This window comes from Macaca nemestrina, chromosome 1 (genome assembly GCF_043159975.1).
Source record: "Macaca nemestrina isolate mMacNem1 chromosome 1, mMacNem.hap1, whole genome shotgun sequence".
NCBI classification, from domain to species: domain Eukaryota; kingdom Metazoa; phylum Chordata; class Mammalia; order Primates; family Cercopithecidae; genus Macaca; species Macaca nemestrina.
The window spans coordinates 161,635,600-161,658,925 of NC_092125.1; the positions used below are offsets into that span (position 1 = coordinate 161,635,600).

The 23,326-nt window shown below is 34.0% G+C and overlaps 1 protein-coding gene across 1 annotated transcript in view; it reads left to right on the plus strand.

The window, feature by feature from the left end:
* The window catches only part of LOC105498385 (neuronal growth regulator 1), an 895,160-nt gene that overhangs the window by 293,242 nt on the left and 578,592 nt on the right, over positions 1 to 23,326 (plus strand). The window lies entirely within an intron of this gene.

Genomic DNA, 23,326 nt, shown 5'->3' on the forward strand with positions numbered 1-23,326 from the left:
TTTAAGTTGTCAATTCTCCCACTAATAGAGTTGAGCTGAAGACGAGGGAAGATAACCAACTGAAGCCTTTAACATCTATGATCACTCTTTCCAACCATGGATAAATGCCAGCTCTGAAATCTTCTGATCAGAGTGTGATTTAACTATTACCATGGAAAATTTTCTGTGTGGATAAAGGCATTCATGGTACTTGCTTATACATTGAGCTCACAAAGAGGTTTGATCTTAGATAGTGTTCTTTCATAAAATAACTCTTTTAGGAGATTCCGTCAGTAGAAGAGCTGTTTTTTCCTGTAAGTTTGGAGTTTTAGCTCTCCCTAATGCTTATATTGCATTGCCATACATCTTGGCATACTGATGCCTGGCAGGGAGTTTGATGTTAAGTGCCAGGTGCAGATGCTGCTACAGAAGTCAAGGTAAGAGTGAAAAAATTATTCATGAGGCCTTATGTCTCTGGGGAACTCCTAGACTGCCATACAGGAAGTTCACAAAGCAATATTAGGTTCTAGGTCTTGAACACTGAAATATATACTCAGTCTAAGTTTGCATGATGTGGGCACTTTATTGAATAACTCGCTTTTCTTCCCTCCAAGAGGTATAGACAAAACCACGTGGAAAATAAACAGTGACACACCAAACTTGTATATAATAATATTTGACTGTTCTACTTTTTTTATGTATGTTTTTAATATATAAGATTTTTGGGGTTTAAATTTTTGTGATAAGTTTATTATTATTATTATTATTATTACTATTATCGTTATTATTATTTTTGACAGAGTCTTCCTCTGTCGCCCAGGCTGGAGTGCCGTGGCCTGATCTCAGCTCACTGCAAGCTCCGCCTCCCGGGTTCACGCCATTCACCTGCCTCAGCTTCCTGAGTAGCTGAGACTATAGGTGCCCGCTACCACGCCCGGCTAATTTTTTGTAGTTTTAGTAGAGACAGGGTTTCACCGTGTTAGCCAGGATGGTTTTGATTGCCTAACCTCGTGATCTGCCCGCCTTGGCCTCCCAAAGTGCTGGGATCACAGGCGTGAGCCACCGCGCCCGGCCGTTGTGATGAGTTTTATACTTCATATTTAATATCTTAGCACCTTTAGTCTCATAATTCTAAAAGACATGGTTGCTTTTCCGCAATAGCAAATCAGAAGGCTGCCGTTTAGGAAGTAATTGACATTTGGGAAGTAATCTAAAAGGCAGGCCTCGTTAATTCATTTTTTCATACATTCCTTAAACAACAGAGTTGTGCTGGATGTTCTTTAGCTCTTGGGGATAAGAAGGCAGGCTCTCTACTACTTACAGACTTATTAACTTTGTAGGTGGTGAGAAGAATGGAGAAATTATAAGTTATTCCTGGGGCCCTGGTTGGACATGCCTAAATAAAAAAGAACTAAGAAATGGTAGAATTTGGAGAGTATCTCCATGGGTAACTCAAATAGCAACTGTGGTTAAGATTGCTTAACCACATTGGTTAACCACCCAGTGGTTAACATTGGAGTTAGTTAAAATTTCAGATCTACCACTTGATAACTGCCTGACTTGAAGGGAATTCTTTATTCTTCCTTAGTTTAATTTAGTCATCTCTACAGTAGATACATTAATTCCTGCTTTATAGTATGACTATATAGAAAACTAAGATAATACGTTTAACACATTTTGTGGCACACCTTGAGCATGTAATGGGTAGCTATTATCATTGTCACTGTTAGCCAAACTACAGAAGCAGGAAAAGTGATCTGTTTAAAATGTAAATGTGTTTTCTATAGCGTAAACAAAAGATGTATTTGCTATTGGTGGGAGGGAGTAGTGGTTGAAAGGGGAGAGAGTAAATCATAAGAGCTGAGATTGAGTCAGATGTTACTAAAATATGTGATTTTAAAAATATGTCATCTATTACATAGTATTAAGAAGATTATAAAGGAGGAATATGCAACTTGAGAGTCAACTCTAACAGAGGATTAGAGGGGAGATCTCAGAGAGAAAAGAGTAGGTGTGAATAAATTAATTAGGAAGTAATTGCAATAGTCCTGGTAAGCATTTATGACCACCTGAGCAAAGAAGTTTGTATTTTTGAGAAGTTGAGCAGGGAATAAAGAAAATGATGGCTTCTAGAATACCACTCAGTTTTCTGTTCTGAAATACAGGATATTTATTAAAAGATAAGGAATATAAGGAAACAAGCAGGATTGATACAAGGAAAGACTGTTCAATTGGACACAGTGAATTTGTGGTATCTGTGAATGTCTTCTAGTCTTTAAATATGTGTGTGTGTGTGTGTGTGTGTGTGCATATATATATATATATATATATATATATATGCCTAAAGATATAGATTGGGAGAGTCATTATTAAGAAATCATTTTATTAATGTGTTTATGGATTGAGCTTTCTCAGAAAGAAAATGCAGAGTGAAAAGAACAGAGCGCCAAGGACTAAGTAGAGTTTTGATGAAAATTAGAAAGTATTAGAGATGTATCCAGAGAGACTTTGTGTCATGTATTTTTCAGAATTACTAATGTAATCTGTGGCTTTGGTAGACTAGGACTATTCTAAGAAACAGATGTTTTATAATTTCCCTCAATTATCATCATTTTACCAGGAATAAATGATGGAAACCACACTATTATTCAAACTTATGTAAATGAAATATAAAAATATATTACTTGGCATGCATTTCATAGCTATGACCAACAATTTTTCCAGAATATCATAAATTATATCAACATCAAATATTAAGATACCTCTTAAAGCTGACTGGGAAGAGAGGATGGGATCTTGGATCTTGGAAAGGTTACCAAAATATATCACTTTCAGTAATAACTTACTAAAGCCTTTGAATAAAAATAATGTATATAGTATAATAGAAAAGAGCAGTATTCTTGTTTACCAATATTAAATAATAATGTTATTGAAGAACTCATAATTGTCGAGGCGCTTCAGCAAACTTGAAGCCTTCTGGGGAATCAGGTAGCTGTGACAGATGAAATTCAACTTCTCTATGTAAGATCAACAACTTTTGGAAAGCTGACATGCTCTTTGTAGATCACACTATTGCACATTTTGGATTCTATGAGAAAAGCAGCATGATACACAGAGAAGACAAATTTCAGCTGCATTTTCGTAGTTGATAATAAAAGTATTTTATGCAGAAGGAGAAGTAAAACCTTTAATAGTAAAATAGCATAGTGACTTCATATCAGATAATGCATCCTTGTTGTACATGGTCCAATTTCAATGATATCATTTTAAGATGTATATCAGAGATCAAAAAGATTTAGAGAAAACAGCCAGGAGAGTTACAAGTACATTGGGATTTACATATGATGAGTGATTAAAAAAACATTAATTGCAATGGTATATAACTGAGAAAATCTAGACAAGGAGTTTTGACTGAGAGAGTCACAAATGGGAAAGCTATGATAGAAAACGACTCTGATGTCTTATTTATTCTGTTTCATATTTTATTAAAAAAAGGTTTTTTTAGAGGTTAGAAATATACTGACCAATTTAATAGAAATAATTAGTTGTGGTTTCTGTAATGTACTCACTGGTGCAATTTATGGTCACACGTATGCTTTATTTTCCCAAAAGTTACAGAATAAGCTGCTGGCAGGATTTTTTTTTTAATGGACTTGGGTCATTTTTAAAGATGGATTAAAATTATTAATAACATTTTCAGTTATGTAAGCTCTAGCCATAAAATGCCATTACTCATTTGTTCTACTTAGGCAACACAAAATGCAGTTGCTGGATTGATCAGATCTGCAGCTGGATCACTTACTGGCTCATTAATTTTTATCATATATTGAGTATTCTGACCTGGTACATCAGCTTTTGAAATAGCCACTTGTCTTCTTTCCCTGGGCAAATAGCTACTGGATGCATTTTTAAAATGTTGATCTAATTTATTTTGTTCTCATTGAACATCTGTGGGAGTGGAAGGCTGGTAAACAAGTGTTTAGGTTTACATGTACTTTGGGACTCATATCACCTCTGTGTACACTCCTGCAGGATCAGCTTAGGCAAATTTGTTTAGATGGCAAAACAGGTCTTCAGCATTTCACCTCTTTTCATTCCACTTTCCCTTCTCTTTTAGCACCAACCCCGAGGCATTTAGTTTTTGCTCTTGCTTTCACTTGGTAGTCTCAGTGGAAAAAAAATATAAATAATTTTGGATGCTTGAGGTGAAAAACTTTGTAATAATATTCTTTTGATTTCTTAGTTTTGTGTATCTCCCTAAGTCTACTTCAGAACATAGAAAGCTTTTTTTTTTTTTTTTTTTTTTTTTACATCCAGTATGATAGAGTTCATTGCCTTGACATCATGGCATGGATATGTGGCTTTTCCTTGCATTCCAGATAGTGGATGTTTAGCTGTGTGGCCATAGCTATTTTATTTTTTAATTAAACCTTATGTCGCCATAGCAGGTGTTTGTTCTCTGTGATTTCTCTTGTCATGTGGTTCTTTATAATAGACATGTTTTATGTGTGTCCCACTGTAAAACCTATACATGTATTTAACTGAGTACCTTGTGCCCCTTTAGATTTAGCATCTTCAGTTTTTTTCTCTCCTTCCTGTTTTATGTTTTCCTCACCTGAAAAATGTATGTTTCTATTTTCTGTCTTATTTCTCTCCTTTACTCTTCATAGCATCTCCATGACACCTTCTTTTTTCTTCCTTCCTTTTACATGGTCGTCTCTGGCCTCTGTTCTTGGCATGATTGGAGGGGAGGACTCATCTTCCTTAGGGTAGTTTAGTGACCAAAAGACAAAAGATGCATGGCCTGACTGGCATGCGGTGTCAGCAGAATTGTGAACTCTTCTTGCTGTTAATAGGCGCAGTGGCCACAAGAGCCAGGGGACCCTTCTGTACGTGCTCTTCATCTATGGCCTGTGAGTGGTCTTAGGGAACAAGAAACAGACTCTTCGTCATTAGAGACTTAGAACTGGAAAATAATTTCTTAAGATTTTTTTGTTGAACAGTCTCCAAAGCATCCTTTTTGAATGAAGGGCTCCTCTTTCAAATTCCTTGTGTCAAAGCTGATTGGTTTACACAAATCCTTTTAGAGTTAATTGTGCAGAAAAGGGACTAAGAAGAGACTCAGAAAATAAATGGCTTTGATAAAGGAGATTTTATAAAAAACCCTTTGATTTCTTCAATTCATCATACTATTCCAAACATTTTCCCCTGGCCAGAAATGAATGTAATTTTCCCCTTTGTGGCACAAATGGGGGTGTTTGTTTCCTACTGCTGAATGGTAGCTGAAATGCTGTGGGGAATGTGCTTCTGTGATATCTTCTCCAATATGCTCTAACCCCGTGTAATCAAATAAATTGGATCATTGAAGACCACTAGGCGCCTTCACGTTCCAGCAGTAGTGAGTGAGAAGGTCAATGTCTTGCATTCTGTTTCTGCCCCTTTCTTTGTTTGCTCAGCAGTGTACTACTTGGTCAGCATTATTTAGTCTTACATCCACACTGTCTCCCCCTTCGCCTGCCCCTTCCATAGATCAGTACCATGTGAGTGGTTTGTATTTCTCCCTGGTAGCTATTGCTTCTCACTCTCTCTCCCGCCTGTCTCTTTATCTCTTTTTTGTGTGTCAGATGTGAAGCTGACACCAGGCCTTGATTGAAACCCTCGAGTACTTCTTTCATTACTTGCTATTCCTACATCTTGTTACTTTTATCTGGATTCAGTAAGTTAAGGTTATAGAATATACAGGATTAAGCAGCTCTGAGAGGGAATTGGACATTAACTCTTTAGGAATTCTAGTGTGGCTAATAAAGGTATACTGTTGAAAAAGCAGACTGGTTAGGTATTTCCTAAGCAGTGTGATTCCAGAGACAGAAAAAAAAAAAAAAAAAAGTTTTTCCTTGGAAATTTCTTGCTCAGAAAACACTCAAAATTCTGCTTTTAGAGTACCAAATTTTTGAGTTAACTGTTTCTGCCTCAAAATACCAATATCAAGGCATATATTGCAATTTTCACTTTTGTAGATTATCATACTGACCTGTAGGTTCTACGGTTCCCTGCTGCAAAATTGTCATTTCCTTTTTGCACTTAAGACTTCTGTACTGGGGAAAAGGGACAGAAGAACTCTGAGAAATCTCTGACAGGAGGATTACTAGAAAGCAGCAAATACGCTGATGAGAATGGACTCTGAGAATCTGCAAATCTGACACAGTCTGATGAAGGCACCTGTAGCTGGTCAGGATTTCAGAGAAAGGTCTGTCTTATTATGGGTAGCCCAGAGAGACCAGATGCTTGAAAATTATTTTGAAACACCAACCTTATTTCTAGACTACTTTGATTCTGTTGATCAACATCATGGGGCCCCTCTGCATGTTCTGAGATTTGGAATCCCTTCATAGTATGTATTCTTGGAGGAAGGCAGAAAAAGGGAGAGAGCAGAAGGGGAAAGATGGGAGCAGGACTGAGTGGGATAGCAGCATAGTTGCAGAAGGGGTTGGGAAGAAGCCAAGGATGAAGGTCAGTCTGTAGGGCCAGACCAGACATGCCAGAAGGACATCTCAGTGTTACTGAGCTGCAGAGTCCAAAGAAGTAGAAAAGAAAACTTAAACATTCACTCAGCCAAGACAAATGTTTCTTTTAAAGTCTCATAATGCACTATTGTGTGGAACATATCTGGTAGATTAATGATCAGCTGTGGTAAAGGCCTGGTGCCCAATTTTAAGCTAGTGATAAATATCCTGGATTTAGAGGATTAAATGTTTTTGTAGCTGAGCTATATTTTATAAAGTGATGAAAACAATTACTCTACCACATATAGAATTTTCACACACTGAAACCAAATTTAATTAGCTATGTCTTTCCAGATGACATTGGGAAACAAATAAATATATATGAGTATTTTCCACTTCATGTGTACTCAAGATTTTGCTTCCTTTTCCTTTTACAGTATTTTCTTACATATTTTCTCAGCTAAACATACTTCAAGTGCTCTCTTTTCCAGTTTCCTTCTCATGAGCAAAGTTTTCCTCTTTTCAAACATGAGAAACCCTGGTGGTTGAAGAAAATTATTTCATCAACTAAAATGTGCTTCCAAGTATGGTGAAGCAAAATTTGTCTACCAATTAGAGAATGAATAAACAAAGCTATTAAATATCCTAATTTTCTAGATAGTTGGGAAAGGAAGCCACTGATGTAAAATAAATGGTATTCTTAATGGATTCAGGGAGATAAAGTACTTTTACATCTTTTCTGTGCATTACTCTGTGGTTACCATTTCTAGAAATCATAAAATTGTGTACATATGTAATTTAATAGATTTTTCCATACATTTTCAAAGTCATTACATAGAAAACCTAGGACATAAATATATCCTTCCTCTTTCCCCTAGAAACTGTATAAAATATAACATACAATTATGTAGACCCCAGTGTGAGGCTTCCCACATTCAAATTCCAATTGAAGGATTTATCTGTGGTATAATCTTGGGCAAGTTACTTAACCTTTATACACCCCAGTTTTCTCATACCACAACCCTATGAAGATTAAATGAGCTATTGCACATAAAGTGCTTACCACAGTTATTTGAACATATTTTATTATGAAGAGTTACAGGGAAATGTTTTCCTGACTTAAAAGATACAGAGAAGGGAGCGAATTCAAGAAATAGCCAGCATATCTTCATATTTTTATAGTATTTCAAACACTTTAACATATGAGATACTTCACACATTACTATACTTTTGGCTGCTTTTTATTTATGATTATGATTTTGCCGGTGAAGAAGAGATTATTAATTCTTGTAATATAGAATGGGAATTCAAAGCTCACAGAGATTAATGCAGTATGATGTAGAGGATAAGAGCCCAGATCCTGGAGACAAATTGCCTGGGTTCAAATTCTGGCTTTACTATTTACAAGCTGGGTAATTGTGGATGATTAACTTCTTTTTGCCTCAGCTCCTAATCTGAAAAATAGGGATAATAATACCATTTATTTCCTATGGTTGTTAGGAGAATTAATTTATTTATAATATATGCAAAAGGCTTATAATTATGCTTGGTTCATTTAAGCATTAGTTATTATTTTATATCATTATTCTTAATAATAAAAGCATGCTTAAGTTTATATAGTTAAAAAGAAGTAAAGACAGACCTGGAATTCTGGCCTTGTGACTGGAAATATTTGTATTCGTATTAATGTATCAATAATTTCTCTGAAAAATAATATTAAGATATTTACTGTACTCTTACTGTATCCCAAGTATTCTTATATTCATGTTACATAACTTTTAAAAATTATTTCTCACTACAACTATATAAGATAGGACTTATTATTAGGCTTACTTTACACATGATTCAATGAGAATGAGATTAAATTATTTGCCTAAGGCTCCAAAATTTGAAAACATGTAGCCTAATCCCAGAGTCAGCATAACATACAAATTTTAATTTTATTGTTTTTCTCTGTAATTTTTAAGTTTTTCATACTAGACGTGTTAGTTTTACAAGTGGAAAAATGGACATTAAAAGTTATTTCAAGGCTAGGCACAGTGGTTCATACCTGTAATCTCAGAACTTTGGGGGACTGAGGTGAGAAGAACACTTGAGACCAGGAGTTTGAGACCAGTCTAGGCAACATGGTGAGATCCTGTATCTACACGTCATTTTTTTTAAAATTTTTTTAAAAAAGTTATTACAACAGAATAAATATTTTGTTGTGCAGTAGGACCCTGAAGTAATTGTACACAATAGGTGATGACTAAATGGTTTAGCCAGAAGTTAGGATTATAAGGCTATGGGTGGGCAGGAGGCAGTAAAGAGGAAATGGGAATGAGGGAGAAAAAAAATGAATCAAAGGATAGCATAGAGATAACTGAAATGGTAAACTTGAACTCCTTTTACTGGGGGCTAGCTTTACATGGTAAAATGGAATGGTACAACATCTTTCAGAGACACATTTTATTAATTTCATAGTTTGATTAATTAAAGTTTTGAGACTCTTTTGGCCTTAGATTATATGACTGGTAGAACAATTTCATTAATGTTTTAAATCACAATTATTTGAAGAATAGATGATTATTTTTAGTAAAAAATATGTTGAGTACTTTTTCAAGTTATGAATAGAAAAAATAAGTTAATCAATTACAAATAAAGTGGAGTATGATCCTGTGTATTTACTTGCTATTTTGATCAATTGCCATATATTGTTGAATACAGATGCACAGAAGTACATGTATGCATCCATTTTTCCAATCTATTTGTGAGACTCACAGACATTTGTTCTTTATACAACTTTCATTTCTGAGACTTTAGCTGTCCACAAAGCAGTCTGAACTTACAAAGACTTAGCAGTTGGAAAGGACTGAAGTGCATTTAATTTGATTGTATTTGCTCAAAGTAAAACCTACTGAAGTTGAAGCCCCTGTGGAGTAGGCAAAAATTTTTGGAAGATAGTGAATTATGCTTTGCTCTACAAATGCAGCAAGTATCTCCTTCCATGATGTGGTCCATAGGAGTAAATTCTGTCAGAAAAAATATATATTTTATTTGTGTTTGCCCCTAGATAAAAAGCTATTTAATCTGATTTTTTCCTCAGGAAAAGAAATAAGCCCTTTCCGTTATTTCATTTTCCAAATAATGCTGTGTAGAAGTACTTATAGCTTCATCAATGTATTGAAGTGAAAATGCTGTTTGACTTATTTATTAAGTTTCATAATAGTTAATAGTTTCAATAATTTGAAGGTTAGCTTTGAATCAGCATTTTTCTTAATTTTTACAAATATCGCCCACAACAAACAGGTAAAATAATTTCAACTGCAAAATGTTCTAAATGACTGACAAATGTTTATGACCCATTTAATAGTATGATTAAACTATTAAACATAGTTTAAAAAGAACATTTATTATTTTAAATGTATTAAATCCAGGTAGCATGTGCAGGGGTTTTGTTTTATGTACAAGATTCATAAGAACTACGATGATTACATCAACACCCGAGGAAGATATTCTCAGATAATTCCACATATATGAAGTAGAATGCACTTATCTTTCCATCTGTATTGATAAAAGGAACCTCACCATTTTCTTGTTTTTGCATGGTTAGCCCTTCAGGTATTTCTCCTCTTTGAAATAGAGTTTTATAAATTATATTTCATTTATACTTGTTGATATCTTCCTAAGTTAATGTTTGTGGCAGGCACTTTCTAATTAAACTAAGTTCAATGAAGTAATTTTGCTTTGTTTTTGCTAGCCCTCTATTTGAATGTCTAAATCCAACTGGGGTTTTACATGTATGCAAACACTGTGCTGTCTGCTCCAAGTTAATCAGTTAGCATTTATTGAACCCCTGCTGGATGCACTGTAATAAAATAAGCATTGTAGAATTGTTTGAAGGAAATAATATATGTAGCTGCTAACTCTATGCAATTGGGAAAGCAAATGAAAAAACGAATTCAGACATTTTGAAATCAATAGCTACATCATTTCTTTTATAAAAAGAGTATTGACAAAAATTAAACAAGCTGGAATTCTAGGCTGGCTGTACTGTATCATCAAGATACTGTGTCCACTGTGCTATGCCAAATAATAGTTAGACCAAAGAAAGCTAACTCTTTTGGGACAGGAGACGGTGAGGATTGAGAAATTCTTTTCTGTTATGCTGAAAGTTACTTAGAAGAAAACAAGTTGTATAAAAGTACATGGGTTTAATACCGAACTTAAAAGTTTAAGGACCAAGATAAGCCCATATTTACATTGGGCTTTAGTTTGGATTTGTAAAGCCTGAAAAAAGAGAGATTTCCTTTTTTGAAAATTAGGTTTTCATTTACCATTGTATTTCCTTAACTGGCATATCTTGACATTCTTATTCCTTTTTGTAAATTGAAAGAACCAGATAGTAACAATGTCACAAATTACTTGTTTATAGGACATTGCTCATTGGATGCAAAAAAAAAAAAAAATCAAACAAGACATTAAACATTATTGCAACCTCCACAATGCATACAGTGCTAAACAATATGATTCATGTTTCCAAATAAGAAACAAATGGTTCTAATCTAGATGTGCATTTGAAATATTTTAATAGTTCACATCATGAATATAAACTGTAGGAAAAGTTTCATCTTTTTCACTGTTATCCATGAAGCCTCTAACCCTTCTAACCCTTCCAAATCTCACCTTCTAGTTACTGGTAAGGCTGGGGCCATTAGACATAACATTCTTGTTACGGTTCTGTATTCTTACACTGAGATTCAAAACCCTGAATCCATAATGACATCTCCTTGTCACTGCCCTTATGCCTTCCACTAAACCTTGTAAAGCCTATCACCTGATAGGTGTCCCATAATCTTTCTCCTCTGTTGTTCTCTGCAGCTTCTTTAATGGTACTTTCATAAATATCTTTTCAATAATCTTGTCAAGCTTCATTTCCATCACTTCCACCATTCCCATCCACTATACACATCTCAAAATACTTCTTCTAATACCCAGTCCTGTTCATGATGTTCAAGTTCCTTCAAGTGTTGGAATGCAGCTTTCCACTCAGCACATTAGTAAAATGAAGCTAGTCTTCCTTAGAAGGAGACTTCTGCTTTCTGATGGCCTTGTGTAAGATCTTCTAGCATCCTCTTACTGGGCATTGTATCCTCTGCTTTAATCATGAGATGAACCTAATCAAAGTTTTCCTCAGGCAAATAAACTCTCTGTAATATCTTCTTTCTACCAGCTCTCAAAGAATGGGAGACTCTCATTTATCATAGTAATTCTCAATGTCTACCTAGAATTATAGCTTTCCATGTAATTTTGCTCTCTCTACAATTAGATTCATTTTAGGGAACATTGTCATTCTTACACCTAGTAGCTCTTGGGGTACAATGATGAATTTTACAATGTCTTACAGATAAAATATTAAGCCTTTGGTTTGTAACTAGTGAAGTAGATGAAGACATTCTTACTACAGATGCACAGAAGAAAGAAATATAACTCGATTTCAGAGTTTGGGAAACTTTTTTTAAGAGATCACACAAAGATAGACTTGATGAAGAATGAAAAGAGGAAGCCAAATAAAGAAGGATGGTGAGAACATTTTAAGGAGAGGGAATAACATGGGAACGCAGGATAACTGAGGCCTGACACTCCAGTAGAGATAGTTTGGTATCAGCAAAACTAAGACATATGGGGTAGGAAGTGGCACACCACAACCTAGAGAGTTTGAGCCTTGCACTGATAATATGTGATCATAACACTGCATATTTGTGATACTGAGGTTGAGCCTTGTGATATTAGGTTATGTGCTAAGGGGCTTAGACTTCATTGTGTAGATGAGAAGAAGCCATGGAAAGGTGGGAACTGATTATATTAAAGGGACTTTTAAAGCAGATGCATATTTATGTTCCCAACTTTCCCACATGCTGTGTTCCAGTAGGGATAGGGAGATGTTTCTTATCTGTAAAATGTATAGAGTCATATTTAACTGACTGTAGAAGAATTAAATGAAAATAAATGGTGGCATAACATTCTTTGAATATTAGATACTGTCTTTTTCCCTATTGCCTAGAATAAATCCTGGCACATGGAAAATGTACAATAATATTTGTTGAATATACCACAATGCTATGCATAAGAGAATGGATCCAATGTTGCATTGTGTTGCCAAAAAATAATGACTTACATTTGAATTTTTTATTTGTTTTATTTTTAGATTGAATTTTTATTTTTATGAAAGTAATATACATGCATAGTTTAAAACTCAAAGATTAATACAGGCCTTCCCATTACTATTTCTGGCTCCTCAGAAGTAACCTCTTGTAACTCTTGTGGCTATTTCTGTCTGCACGTATCTCCATTTTTCTAAATAGCATGCATGTTCTGTTATTTGGGCACTTAAATATTGTCATTATGCATGAACTCTTTTTTCTCATTTGCATTTTCTTCATAGTTGCAGTATTCACTTTTACCGCTCTGAAATGATTAACAATATTCTTTGTTTTGTTTTGTTTCATTATCACCATAATGTTTTATCCAGTATTGGGCAGGCACCCTTGACATTAGTGTCTTTGAAATTTCTCTGGTTGCATAAAGTGGAGAATGATCCAAGTTATACACGACTTTAACCATTTGTCTTTTTTTTTCAGCCACACCCCTCATTCCCACTTTCTAAGTTAGCTGGTGTCTGATTTTTTAGCCCTTGTAAGTTTCTGTGGCTTAGATTGACCTGCTTCTTTTGCTCACCACCTCAGAAGAAACTGCATTTTCATCCTTCTTTTTTGTGAGTAACTAGTCATCCATCAGTTTCCTATCATCAAAAACTTTTCATTTACTCTCATGTCCAGATTTATTTCCATTGTCCTTGTGGGTTGTTCTTTGTTCTTCTTTATTGACATTTTAGTGTAATTGGAGGATGAATTGAAGACGTAAATACAATCAGTCTGGAACTTTAACCCACATTAGAAAGTTTCAAAATGCTTTTCTATTGACCATCTGATTTGCTTCTCACCACAGTCTGGAATTTTTCACAGATGGAAGTGGTATTATTTCTATTTTATAAGTTGTAGAAACAGTTTCTCTTTTACTTTCTATTACTATTTTTATTTCTAACTTTCACTTTAGGTTCAGGAATACATGTGCAGGTTTGTTACACAGGTAAACTCCTGTCATGGGGGTTCATTGTACAGATTATTTCATCACCCAGGTACTAAGCCTAGTACCCAATAGCTATTTTTTTCTGTTCCTCTCCTTCCTCCCACCCTTTACCTTCAAGTAAGCCCCAGTGTCTGTTATTCCCTTCTTTGTGTCCATGTGTTCTCTTTATTTAGCTCCAACTTATAAGTGAGAACATGCAGTATTTGGTTTTCTATTTCTGTGTTAGTTTGCTAAGGATGATGGCCTCCAGCTCCATTCATGTTCCTGCAAAGGACATGATTTCATTCTTTTTTTAATCACTGTTTAGTATTCTATAGTGTATAGGTACCATATTTTCTTTATCGAGTCTAGCATTGATGGACATTTAGGTTGATTCCATGTCTTTACTATTGGGACTAGTGCAATGAACATACATGTGCATATGTCCTTATGGTACAATGACCTACATTCCTTTGGGTTATCCCAGATTATGTAATGGGATTGGTGGGTTGAATGGCAGTTCTGTTCTTAGCTCTTTGAGGAATAACTGAACTTCATTCCACAAAGGTTGAACTAATATATACTCCCACCAAGAGTGTATGAGTGTTCCCATTTCTCTGCAACCTTGCCAGCATGTCATTTTTTGAATTTTTAATAATAACCTTTCTGACTGGTGTGAGATGGTATGTCATTGTGGTTCTGATTTGCATTTATCTAGCGATCAGTGATATTGAACTTTGTTTTCATATGCTTGATGCCACATGTATGTCTTCCTTTGAAAAGTGTCTGTTTAAGTCCTTTGCCCACTTTTTAATGGGTTTGCTTTTTAAGTTAGGTTTGGTAGTTGTTAGGAATTTCAGGGCCATATTTAGTATTTATTTTCAGTGATCTTTCTAGTGTGTCACAAAATCGAGGGTAGAAAACATGAAAACATTGGAACCTCAGAATTAAATAAATATAAGAAATAAAGAAATACACTTTAGCATCACGACATAAAGAAAAGACTTCTTAAATGTCAAAAGATCTGTTCACTTCATTAAATTTTTACCCTTAACTCTTGTTCACTCAGAGAGGACTTTTCATATTTAAACAAGGTGATAGTTTTTGCTCAATCTCATATAATTTTCAGACAGCACTTAAGTGATGGGTTTAGCATGGTCTGCATCTCTCCCACCACTATAAAGGCTGAAATAAAAGGCTCTTTTATCTTCAATGCTAGAGCTCACAAAAAAAGACTCTAAAGAGGCCTCATTCTCTCTTAAACATACCTTTGATAATGCAGCTCTTGCAATTTGAGAAAAACTCATCACCAATACAATCAGTTTAGATAGCTCACCTGGACTATTGATATAACTTACTCTTCAAACATGTCCCATCTTACTTGGAATAGCATTAGCAGCAACTGAGGAGACACAGGTTGGAAAGAAATTTATTCTGGCAGAGAGGAATTAGGTATTGAATTGTACTTTCCAAGGGTGCTGTTATTTTCGTTCTTTTACTTTTTGTTTGTTTTGCATTTTAGTCTCTTTGTTGGGATTCCTTTTTTTTTTTTTTTTTTTTTTTTTTTTTTTTTTGGCTTATACCTTTCTACTATTTTCCCTAGAACGTTGCCCATTACAATTTTTAAAAGGAAAATATTCTTGTAAAAAATTTCATAATGACAAGACAGTAAAACTATGCAATCTGGTATGTTCTCTGCATTGATTATGTATTTTTTGGAAAATAACAACTTTAATATGTTTTCTGTTACAAAAAATAAAAGTAGGTACAAAAAATGAAAATATTCTAGATTCAGTTTTTACAAAACCTTTAAAGTGGTCAGCTAAAAAATCATTGTTGAGATACACTCGTTGACCGTTTTTAAGATACCTAGATTTTCTTCAAGCAGAGAATTTATCTGAACAATAACCAATAGCATCTTTAATTATTTATAATCTTTTGAAATCCAAGGACAAGCAGGCACTTTCTAGTTTTTTGTTTGTTTTGTTTTTTGTTTTGTTTTTGTTTTGTTTTTTTGAGATGGAGTCTTGCTCTGTCATCCAGGCTGGAGTGCAGTGGCACGATCTCGGCGCACTGCGACCTCCACCTCCCTGGTTCAAGCAATTCCCCTGCCTCAGCCTCCCGAGTAGTTTGGATTACAGGCGCACACCACCATGCCCAGCTAATTTTTTTTTGTATTTTTAGTGGAGACAGGGTTTTACCATGTTGGCCAGACTGGTCTCGAACTCCTGACCTCAGGCAGTTCACCCGCTTCGGCCTCCCAAAGTCCTGAGATTACAGCCGTGAGTGACCATTCCCGGCCACTTTCTGGTTTTATCCTTTATATATTATATTACCTAGCATTCTATAACTATTATCTATTATCTACAATTTCCAGATGGTATTTGCCTTAAAAATCTCCAAGAGATGAAAGAAATACAAACTAAAGCCAAAACTATCACATTAAATGTCTCACTATTTTTAAATTATTTATTTTTGTGAGCTCTGTAATTTAAATCCATTGAAGAATATACTAAAAATATACTGTTTTTTCTTGTTGACATTTCACTCAAAACCTATTACTTTTAGAGTCAGTGAGATTAAAGTGGTTGGAAATAAATATTTCTCTTCAAAACCCTTAGTGCAAAGACAAAAGTAGGTTGTAAGAGAAAATGCACAATAAAATTTATTTTTATTTCATTTGTAAACTCGGAAAGCATTTTTAAAAGGAATTTTTTTAAAAAGCTATCCAAATCCCAAATACAAAAAGATAATTATTATCTGCAGTTGAGATCATGCAAAAAAATTCTGCCAGCTTCTATAGCCGGGAGCCAGTCTCCCTCAATCAGATTCACTTATCAGGTGTTAAAAATAAATGGAATGGGAAACCCTGCTTCTGAATCCAATGTATTCCAAGTTTGCATATCCACAGGAAATCTTCCAGTAAATCATAAAATAAAAGAATAGCACTGAAATTTCAGAGTAATATCTAAGACACCCACCTCATTACTCTTTTATCTCTTGGTTCACGTACATATTGCATAAGCTGACGGGATCTGCATTGCTTCAATGATCTGTATTTGGATGGAAATTCTTAACTGTATTTCAAGGTTATATGATGATGTGAGTTCTTGAAGTGAAGCAAAAACAAAAGAAGAGAAACAAAAAAATGTAAACTTTCCTTTTGGGAGTTTTAGATTAATTCATTCTAGATTTTGTGATTATGCATGAGTCTTATGTGTATACTGTTTCATTTTGATAATAAATAAATGTTATTATAGAGACCAACACTAGAACATTAATAGGGTCTCAATTTGTTAAAAAAAAAAAAAGCATATTTGCTGAGGATTTATGAAATGTGAAGCATTGGGCTTGATGATAACCACACAACGCAGTCTAAAGCCCTGCACTTAGGAGAAATCAGAAATAAGTAGTTTTATCTTTCCAAATAACTGGTGCTTGAATTTAATGATAATCTCTTCCCACAATGGTAGGTGAATTTGACTACATGGTAAAAATGAATCTAACAATTAAAAGTTTTGAACTTGGAGGGATCTCGGAGATTATCTATTTTATCTAAAGTTTTTGTTATCTAGAGAATAAACTCAGCCACAGAGAACCTGCCTTCAGTCGCATGGCTAATAGCTAGCACATCTGCAGCTAGGACTCAGCTCAGTATAGTGAACAGGGTATGGGATGCAGAGTCAGGCATATTTTCTACTCTACAGATTATGTTTTAAGGAAGATTATGAACACTAATCTAAAATTGGTTAATGCCTGTGTTGATGTCATTACACAGATCTTGCAGTGTCTGTAAAAGTAGTATCAGGCTTCACTTTTAAAATGCTACAGATTTCTAAATTTTGCATGAGAAATGGGTCAGAAGAGCATTCCATTGAAGTGGCAGAGCTCCAGTTTTAGTCCATAATTCTCCTCTTATCATGTCCTTCCTAATCTAATTATCTGTACCTCTTTAGGTTGCAGTATTTTTTAATATCCTTAGACATAGCCTTGGTATATTAGACACACTTTCAGAAGACTGTAAAAGATGGGGAAATAAATACAGGAAGTCAAAGGAAATCAGAAGAAATACACCAGAAAGAAAATAGCCACTATCAATGCCCCACCTGCCTCCCCTACCTACTTCCCATTAAGCATATATTGCTTTTCTAAAATTAGGTGGACTATATTCCACCTTACCATAGGAATGCATTTGAAATCCTTTATGTACTTCTTTGGAAAAGTCTGAATTCCTTTTTCACAATAAGTGATTCAACATGCAAAAACAGTTCTTTCTGGAATAAAAAACATTGAAGAAAAAAGTTGGTATGTCTTCTCCTAATGTTACGTTTTTCTCACCAGAATTTGATTACCATGATGTCTTTTCTGTGAGTCCCAAACTGACTCTCTGTACATTAGTGTAGGAAACATTAACATAAAGGAATATATATTTATTTTCAGTATTGTGCTATTCTTGAGTTAGTTAAAGCTTCTATTAATATCTGTAGGAAACTGAATAAAGATAATGTAACATCATGATTAACGTATACACCTTTTCACAGATCACCTGCATTAGTCTGTCATATTTATGGCAAAGAGAAGAGGTGCTAATCTCTGATACTGAGTAAATGAATTCAGATGTAGGCATTTGCAAAAATAATTAATATGCCACTGAATATAAAACAGACTAATTTTAAAATGAAAAGAACTGTTATTTGTATAGGATTCAGAAATATCTCTCCCTTAAATTTTTAAATATTTCTAGCAGATTAGGATATACCACTATTACTTGTATTAATTTCAATGACTATTTCATTAGTGCTCTATTCAAAACTAAGTGCCGTTTAATTACAATTTTATATACCAATTTGTAGAATAGTTTTATTTTTAATAATGCTATTATCAAAATAGTTTAATAGTCTATCAGAAGTTCAAAGAAAAAACAAATTTAATAATGTAATTTAGAAACTAAATAGAAATTTACTTAATATCCTTAAGTGTAAAAACATAATTACTATTTTATTCGTTTTGTTTATTTTCATAAGAATACATATTATTAATGTGAACCTGATCTGATTTGGCTGAAATATTACCAAGATAGGAGAATCTCAAGCTTACTTTGAATCCCTACAGAAATAGTGAGTAATTTAATAGGGAAAATCAGCATGTCCAATGAACAGTTGTGGATGTCCTGAAGTAATGTGGCTAATGTGCATGGCCCATGTCCTTTAGACTGGATTCCTGAGGCAATGGTGTGAGTATCTGCAGTGAGAAGATAAAAAGCACAAGGTGAATGGTGATGATGGCTTTGCTAAGTAATCTACTTCCTTGACTGAATTCTGTAAAAAGCTGAATTCCTCTAGTAAAATTTCTTTTGCACAATGAATGAATCAAACAGAAATACAGCATGAAATCAGAAGGACTCCTAAGGTGCCAAAGAAGAAGAAATAAGAAAAATAAAGAAAAGAACAAGAGAAATAAATGAAAAAAGAGGAATCATCCTTGTAATAGTGCAGGCACAAGACGCCACAAACCAAGGCACTAACACTGAAGCCAGGCAGCCTTTTTAGGACATCATCTTTAGTTCCAATTCTCTGTTGTTATATTCTGTGCATATGCTTCCAAATAAAGGTGGAAGTTATTTTATTCACATTTTAGCACAAATTTAGTATCTGTTTTTATCATCTCCTGTGAGATTTATTTTGCTAAGAGAAAAAAAAGAGTGAATGATATAATTTTATTAAATTATATAATCAAATAATTTTCAAAACTTGCTTAAAGATAAATATTTTAATGAAATATTTTTGTCCCTTCTATTCTGCATGGAGATTAAAAATCCCAATGGTTTCTGTATGAAAATTAAAATCTCTATTAGATTTCTAGAGCTTTTATAACAAATGGACAAAAGCGTGATGGCTTAAAAGAACAGATATTTACTCTTTGTTCTCTCACAGCCTGGAGGACAAAAGTCCAAAATCAAGGTGCTGCCAGGACTGTGTTCCCTCCGTAGGCTCTTCAGAAGATTCTGTTTCTTGCCTCTTCTACCTCCTGGTGGCCCCGGGTGTTTTGGCTTGTGACAACATCACTCCAACCTCTGCCTCCATGATCACATTGCTTCCTTTTCTTCTGTCAGATCTTCCCTGTGGGTTTCTTATAAGGACAGCTCTCACTGGATTTGAAGCCCACCTGCATAATCAAGGATGATCTCTTTATCTCAAAGTCTTTAACTTAATTATATCTGCTTTTTTTTTTTCATATAATGTACCATTCCTATGTTCCAGGAATTAGTATGTGAGCACATCTTTTTGGTGGCCAGATTTTGTTTTTGTTATTTAAAAATCTTTCCTTATCTAGCTAGCCCAGTGAGATGTAATTAATATAACCATGAGAGGTAATATAGCAGAAGGACAGAAAACATCAATTTCAGACTCAGATGGACCTGGGTTTGAATTACAAAATCCGTCATTCACTAGCTGTGTGGAATCATGTAAATAATTTCAAGAGTAAAAAAAAAGATAACAAAATATAGCACTCCAGGAATCAAGAAAAGTCTGAAGACTTTTACACGTATATGTTAGTGCAAATACCCTTAGTGCATATGATGGTTTTCCAAGTCTGTGCAGGCACAGGTTGCTTTAAGCAATTTCTTGATCTTAAGTTTTCATATGTATGTTATCTAAATGTGACCTGCCTGAGAATAGGCCTGTTGTTGGCTTAGTTCTTTATCTTAAGTCATGGAAATTTAAAAATTAAATGAAATAATGCAAAGCTGTTTGTACCATGTCTAGGCACAAAAGTACTCAGTAAAACATATATGTAGCAATATTCCAGTGCTAAAAATCAGGTAGTATTACTATTTTAATTTCAACTGAACCATTTAAAATAATACATAATTGAGTATTTGCTGCTGACATATTGATATTCTCTCACATTTACCTTGACAAAGAGAAAATTATCAGTGTTTGTTTATCAGATACTTAAAAACAACCAAATCAGCTAGGAAATGCAAATATAGTACAGATTTCTACCTCTTGAAATGTTAGATTTTGCCAAAGCTCTGTTCCTTAGGTGTTAAATATGTATTAAATGATTCATTTTACAAATAATTAGGAAACACCTACTATTGAAGATACTGTGTTTAAAATATGAGAGATACAAAAGCAGATGAGACATAGTCCCTGCCCTCACATAGCTTATGACAAATAAGATGCATGAATGTAGTCAGAGTAAAAGGCGATTTGTGCCATAGATATACCGTATACATAATTTCTCAAATAAGCCTTTTTAAATAGTTTCTAGAAATGAAAATATTTAAAAATCAATTAACGTACTGTAGAATTTTTATGTATTTTGTGAGCAAAGAAATATTGAATTCACCAAAAAGAATATGCCTAAATTTTGTTTTAATTAGCAATGAAAATTGCAAGTGCTTTCAGATAAGTCTTTAAAATGTGATGACTTTTGTGCCAACAGTTGATTTCCTGAAAATAAATTTTAAAGTTAATTTGCAGAAGTAAAAATCTTTCCCAGGAAAAGCCATTTTTACTTTGGTAGTTATCTATTTATTTTTGTCCAAATAGTAACCAAACCTACTCTCAGAAATCTAATGGAAAGACAGCTTACAAGATGCAAAGCAGGAATGGTAAGGCAAAGATAGGCAAATTAGAATGATTAAAATATTAACTGAGTGCCTTATGAATTTTACTATAATTTTAGAGAAAATGACATAATTTATATTTTAAAACTTCTATATTTCTAAATTTTTCAATATGCATTTACATGTTCACTTACCTCTGCAAGGGAATCTTGTAGTAACACTTAAGATGGGACTTCGGGGGTAAACAACATTATTTAAGTCTTACTATTTAAAACTGTGTTTATTGCATCTCAGATTTCCAACCAAAGGGCTACAGTAAAACTAACGTATACAATATATCTTAAAGAGAAGAATCAACTGGGGAAGAAATGTTATTACTGCAATCATCTATACTCAGTTCTACCTCATAAATTACCTTTGAGTTCAGCTGTATCAAAATAAATAGAAATTTCATAGCATCCCAAGCATAAATAGCGACTAGTGGAATATATAGTATCTGTGGGGCAAGAAATAAAATCATAGCTATTTGGTAAGATTTTGAAGTCACCTCTAGAAAGACAAATACTACCAGTCAGTGAAGAGTGACCTTTTTCACACATCAGAGAAGCAACGTAAATAAAATTTAAGATGTAAAAGGGAACAAAAAACATAGCTGAGTTTAAGTATATCTAAGCTCTTCCTAAAGTAATATAAAATGAATTTAACCTGAAAGAAGTATTTTTGAAGAAAGGACATATATGTAGAAAGATTTATATTATTTTTGTTTTTAGTTTCTACTTTTCATTAATTTATATTCCCTTCTATGTCCCCCCCATCCCACAACATTAAACTGATATGGGAGATGGGGATAGTGAAATATCTTTAGGTCTTTTACTTTTGGATATAGGTGTCCCAGTATGGTGTCTATTTATAGACCTGCCATTTTTAATTTGAAAAGCTTTGTAATACACCAGTAATAAATGGATTCATAACCACATCTTCCCTAATCACTACAGTGCCTGCACTGCTATTTGGCACTCATTAGCTGAAACTGCCATTCACCTATAATTTATGACTAGCATACAATTATGTGTTATCACTACTCCGAGTGATTACTACACTGCATGTTTTTGAGATAATGGTATGCAACACTCCATGATAAATTTTACTGCAATGGATAGTTCATTTCTGTCATTTACTCTATTATTTTCCTAAAAACAGTCTCAAGAGAATTATATTGAAATGTGAGTACCTTTTGAAATTAAGAATATAGAGTCAACGCTGTTCCTACAAGAGAGGAAAACTGCATTCAGAGAAAGAAGCAGATAACATTAGCAAATACATTTGAAAATACAATGATAAAAGTGGAATAGGGAAATTTAAGAACAGACTATGAATTTTTCTTTAAAAATACATGACTATATTTTGATTAAAGACTGAAAATAGTATGTGTAGTTATTTGGTCATAAAAGCAAATATTTTAACATCAAATATTCTGGAACGTGTCATGGATATTTGTAAAACTTACAAAGTAATGATCAATTTGGATGTGATGCATTAAAAACCAAAATATTTTTAATTGTTGAAATATGTTCATTTTATTATCTACCTAGTACTTTAACTTATAACAGTACTTACACAAACTAACGTTCGTTATTTACTTTGTGGTGAGCAAAGCACTGCTCTACATATTTCATGCGTATAATCTCATGTAATTCATGTGACAACCAAATCAATACGTGAAGTGTTAGTACACCAATTTTACAAAGAAGCAAAGAGGGACAGAAAGTTGGGTAGCTTACTCAGAAGCTTACCAGTACTTACCAGCTTACTCAGTAGCTTACCGAGACTACATGGATGAATTCATTTCCTTGGGCTGTCATAACAAAGCATGGACCATAAACTGGCAACTTAAAAAAAAAAAAAGAAAAAACAAAAACAAAACAAAACAAAACAAAAAAACATTAAATGTTCTCTTGAAGTTCTGGAGGCTAGAAATCGGAAATCAGGGTGCCGACAGCACCACACTAACTCTGACACCTCTGGAAAAAAATCATTCTTGGTTCACCCAGGTTCTGGTGGCTTCACACACTTTTTGGTTTGTCGCATCGAATCTCTGCCTTCGTCTTCTTGTGTCCTTCTCTGTGTATCTCTCTGCCCTTTCCTTTTCTTATAATGGCAC